Source organism: Sphaeramia orbicularis, chromosome 10, assembly GCF_902148855.1.
Source record: "Sphaeramia orbicularis chromosome 10, fSphaOr1.1, whole genome shotgun sequence".
NCBI classification, from domain to species: domain Eukaryota; kingdom Metazoa; phylum Chordata; class Actinopteri; order Kurtiformes; family Apogonidae; genus Sphaeramia; species Sphaeramia orbicularis.
The window spans coordinates 16,862,162-16,868,161 of record NC_043966.1 but is presented as its reverse complement, the minus strand read 5'-3'; positions in this window follow the sequence as shown (position 1 = coordinate 16,868,161).

The following is a 6,000-nucleotide window of genomic DNA, read 5'->3' as shown; positions in this document are numbered from 1 at the left end:
AACCCTAACCCTAACCCCAACAATAACCCTAACACCAACCCTAACCCTAACCCCAACCCCTAACCCTAACCCCAACCCTAACCCCAACCCCAACCCTGACCCCAACCCTAACACCAGCCCTAACCCTAACACCAACCCTAACCCTAACCCCAACCCTAACCCCAACCCTAACCCCAACCCCAACCCTAACACCAACCCTAACCCCAACCCCTAACCCTAACACAAACCCTAACCCCTAACCCCAACCCTAACCCCTAACCCCAACCCTAACACCAACCCTAACCCCTAACCCCAACCCTAACCCCAACCTCTAATCCTAACCCCAACCCCTAACCCTAATCCTAACCCCAACCCTGAACCCCAACCCTAACCCCAACCCTAACCCCAACCCTAACCCCAACCCCTAACACCAACCCTAACCAGTAACCCCAACCCCTAACCCCAACCCTAACTCTAACCCCAACCCTAACCCCAACCTTAACCCTAACACCAACCCCTAACACCAACCCTAACCCCAACCCCAACCCTAACCCCAACCCTAACCCTAACCCTAACCCTAACCCTAACCCTAACCCAACCCTAACCCCAACCCCAACAATAACCCTAACCCTAACACCAACCCTAACCCTAACCCCTAACTCTAACCCCAACCCTAACCCCAACAATAACCCTAACACCAACCCTAACCCTAACCCCAACCCCTAACCCTAACCCCAACCCTAACCCCTAACCCTAACTCTAACCCCAACCCTAACCCTAACTCTAACCCCAACCCTAACCCTAACCCCAACAATAACCCTAACACCAACCCTAACCCCAACCCCTAACCCTAACCCCAACCCTAACCCCAACCCCAACCCTGACCCCAACCCTAACACCAGCCCTAACCCTAACACCAACCCTAACCCTAACCCCAACCCTAACCCCAACCCTAACCCCAACCCCAACCCTAACACCAACCCTAACCCCAACCCCTAACCCTAACACAAACCCTAACCCCTAACCCCAACCCTAACCCCTAACCCCAACCCTAACACCAACCCTAACCCCTAACCCCAACCCTAACCCCAACCTCTAATCCTAACCCCAACCCCTAACCCTAATCCTAACCCCAACCCTGAACCCCAACCCTAACCCCAACCCTAACCCCAACCCCTAACACCAACCCTAACCAGTAACCCCAACCCCTAACCCCAACCCTAACTCTAACCCCAACCCTAACCCCAACCTTAACCCTAACACCAACCCCTAACACCAACCCTAACCCCAACCCTAACACCAACCCCTAACCCCAACCCTAACCCCTAACACCAACCCCCAACCCCTAACCCTAACACAAACCCTAACCCCTAACCCCAACCCTAACCCTAACACCAACCCTAACCCTAACCCCTAACCCCAACCTCTAATCCTAACCCCAACCCTGAACCCCAACCCTAACCCCAACCCTAACCCCAACCCCTAACACCAACCCTAACCCCAACCCTAACCCGTAACCCCAACCCCTAACCCCAACCCTAACTCTAACTCTAACCCCAACCCTAACCCCAACCTTAACCCTAACACCAACCCCTAACACCAACCCTAACCCCTAACACCAACCCTAATCCCTAACCCCAACCCTAACACCAACCCCAACCCCTAACCCCAACCCTAACCCCTAACACCAACCCCTAACCCCTAACACCAACCTTAACCCTAACACCAACCCCTAACACCAACCCTAACCCCTAACACTAACCCTAACCCTAACCCCAAACACCAACCCTAACCCCAACCCCTTTTCTTCTTATTATTGTTTTAACATTTTTACAATTTTAAAATATTTTTTAAAAATATTTTTAAAATTTGAAAAACAAATTATATTCCTCCTGAGACCCAAGGAAGTGAAAGTTTTAGCTTTTTTACAATAAATCTTGATTGGAAACTGCACAATGCAACAGTTTTTGAGATACATTTTAAAATTTTATTTATTTATTTATTTATTCATATGCAATGTCCTTTGGAATGGACAGCATTTCTTTAGTAATACTGTGAAACTTTTGTCCCCTACAGAGGACAAAAATGCATTGCTGGGTCTCAGGAGGATATAGTACGTAATATATAGGAAATAACAGCAATAGAACAATGTCAACATCCATTTTGTGAGTGAGTGAGTGAGTGAGTGAGTGAGTGAGTGAGTGAGTGAGTGAGTGAATGAATTCTTTGGTTTTGTAGTGAATCCAAGGTTCAGATGAAATTCTCTTGAAGATGAATGTGGATTAATTTGACCCACCTATGGAAGGTGGGGTTAGTAATACAAAAACTACAACTTCTTAAAATCTTTAAAACATTAGTTAAAAATTTAAATGGCATAATGTCAATAACATGTTTTTTTTAGGAATACCTGGAATATGAAATAATAACTTTTCATTACATAGATATTGGAAGAAAACAGCCTCACTTGGTCATTTTTGACCCACTTGAGCACCCTAAGGTTAATGTAGTCATGACTGCATAAGTCTGACTACTGTCCAATATGTGCCTACAGAAGTGGAGCAAGACAATGAGATGGGTTGAGTTGCCTATTTTAGAGAACAGAAAAGAAACCTTAACACAAATGCAGTGTGTGAAGAGACTGAAGAAGGCGAGGATGAGATTTCCTGCCAAAAGACCCGCGAGTGAAAACACCGATCGTGGGAAACGTCTGCACAACGGGCTCGACAGAAACCAACACCAGCCCAACAGGTAGGTCTACTGCTCATAAAACACACTGCAGCCTTTTACAGGGTGTAGTGACAGAGTGTTTACACTGGCATCTACCACACACACTAAATATGAACACACTGGATATGTTCATGCGTCATGTTGTTTACCTCTGGCTCGGACTTAACCCGATTAAAACCACCCAAAAACAAACAAGTCTATTTTCAGACTTTTATCCGACACTCGATCTTTAAGAGTAGAAATGTACAGCACACACACATCGGTGTCTGTTTCCTGAGCCTGGGGGTGTTTTCCTCTGTTTAACTGAGTGTGAAAAAAAGTCACACCCAGCAAAGAAAAACAAGCATATTTGTTTGTAGTGTGCACACCACACATAACACTCAATCAGTCAAGCTCCTGCAAAAAGCAAAGACACATGCAGACTCTGCCTCTACTACTGTATGTGTCCTCCTGTTAGGATTACTCAACACCTTCAGTTACTTTTCTGTTATTTCATAGTGATTTTTACTGCCTCCTGTTGTACAAACTTAAAAATTATGTGTTATATGTATATAGTCAAAAGATCTAACAAATCACAGAACGGTAGAGACAGACAGTACCACCTTCCAATGAGTCAGGTCCGGCATCGAAATGTGGTTCAACAAAACTCATAATAAACACAGTTGAATATCAAAGAGCGCTTCATATACATATACTAAGCAAATTTGTTCAGCACCAAAAGGAACCAGACTACCATTCTGCTGTTAGGATGCTGGACAAGACAAGTAGAAAAAAAAAAAAAAAAAGTAGTGTGAGATACTCCCTGGTAAAATGTCCAAATAAAAGAGGATACACAAGCAAAGGTGTCAGAAAAATGGGCAATGATGACTGGGAGTACAGTTGGTGTCGGCTGCTGCCTTATTGGTACAGACAGCTGCCTGTCAGTCAGCTGAGCTCATAAAAAAAGAAAAAAAGAAGAAGAAAAAAGAAAGAAGAGAGAAAAAAGAGCAAAGAGAAAAAATAATAAAAGAGAAAAAAAACAAAAAAACAAAGTGATGTGTGATAAATGGGTGCTTCTATGAAACTGGGCTCATTTTGGTGTCCGGCTTTTTAGATCCATTTAGACATATTTCCCCCCAGGAATGATGACCTCAGATAAATGCAAAAGAATTATACTCTTGCTCTGAGCCATCCCAAAATTAATGAATTTTTAATCAAATATTGGGGCCAAAATCAGGATTGTCATTTGATCTTAAAAACATGGCTTGGAATGGTTTTATATACCGCTATAAATAAAGACACTGTTAAATTTGTCGATCCTAGTGGTTTTTCTGATTCAGACATGTGGGTTTTTCATGAATCGGCAGTCTGTTTCCAGGTTTCGAGTGTAACCCATCGTGTCCACTGGTGTTACATGCAGAACCTGCCCAGTTAAACACAAATAAATCGTGAGTCATTTTGCAACAGCGGTTATTTTTGTGAAACGCTCTCTCGATTCCCAAAATGTATCTGTGAGAGAATAAAAAGATAAAAAATAAAAATAGTAGTGTGTCATTTTTGTGTCCTTTTTAGCATTTTACATGCAGATTTTTGTATAGAAATAATATGAGAATAATATAAAAATGTGTTTTATCTGAAAAAGAGTTTCTCTTTTATCTCAGTAAATATTTATTTTTAAAATGGACCCAAAGTGCTTCCAAAAACAATGGTTATGTAATCGAGTACTAACTCCTGTGTGTATCATGTAACTAAAACAGACAGAAAAGAAAACATGGAATGCCTAAAAGCACTGTTTTTATTGACATTGATATAAGAACTGAAGTGATTTTGGTTATCAAGAAAACCACGGAAAATATCTAGATATCAGATCTGAAATTAATATTGTATTGTTATCATTATATTTGTCCAAATAAATGTACCTTTAGTTGTACTAGGCATTAAAATGAACAAGAAACTGAAGAAACAAGGGTGGTCTAATATTTTTTTCCCACAACTGTATTAAACATTCAGTATTCATTTGTACAGTACTGTTTTGAAATAAAATACAAAGTCTGTACCCTGACATCATTTCTCACTTTTACTCTCAGTGTAAAAGGAAATAAATGTACAAATATGTTACACAGAATATATACAAATATGGATTTTCAAATACTAACATATATGGTACTTTAATTATTTATATATATATATACACAGGGTGGGGAAGCAAAATTTACAATGAACATTTAGTTGTTTTTTCTCAGCAGGCACTACGTCAATTGTTTTGAAACCAAACATATATTGATGTCATAATCATACCTAACACTATTATCCATACCTTTTCAGAAACTTTTGCCCATATGAGTAATCAGGAAAGCAAACGTCAAAGAGTGTGTGATTTGCTGAATGCACTCGTCACACCAAAGGAGATTTCAAAAATAGTTGGAGTGTCCATAAAGACTGTTTAGAATGGAAAGAAGAGAATGACTATGAGCAAAACTGTTACGAGAAAGTCTGGAAGATACTATTAAAGAAGAATGGGAGAAGTTGTCACCCCAATATTTGAGGAACACATGCACAAGTTTCAGGAAGCGTGTGAAGGCAGTTATTGAGAAAGAAGGAGGACACATAGAATAAAAACATTTTCTATTATGTCAGTTTTCTTGTGGCAAATAAATTCTCATGACTTTCAATAAACTAATTGGTCATACACTGTCTTTCAATCCCTGCCTCAAAATATTGTACATTTTGCTTCCCCACCCAAAGCAGGAGGGAAAAAAAAGTTTCAGATGCTGTTCACATTCACATAATCCATTTTCCATCCTGAACCTAAGTTTTTTTAAACAGATTTAAACATTTGAGAATTGGGCAACAAAGAAGTTTTCACTTACTATGATCAGCTGCTAAAGATAATATATGACCAACAAACTCTTACACCAGTAAATGAATTAGTTTTGGAATATGAACATCCAAAATCATTCACAGATATAAAATGTTTAATGTTTAATGTTAATCCATTTATTCTATTAATACATGTAAATAATTGGTGTGGGCAATAATTGGGGTGGTGCAGTGGTTAGCACTCGTGCCTCACAGCGAGAAGGTCCTGGGTTCGATTCCAACACCAGTCGATGGGGGGTGGGACCTTTCTGTCTGAGTTTGCATGTTCTCCCCGTGTCTGCGTGGGTTCTCTCCGGGTACTCCGGCTTCCTCCCACAATCCAAAGACATGCACTGATAGGTTAATTGGTTAATCTAAATTGCCCATAGGTGTGAATGTGAGAGTGATTGTTTGTCTCTATATGTTCAGCCCTGCGATGAACTGGTGACTTGTCCA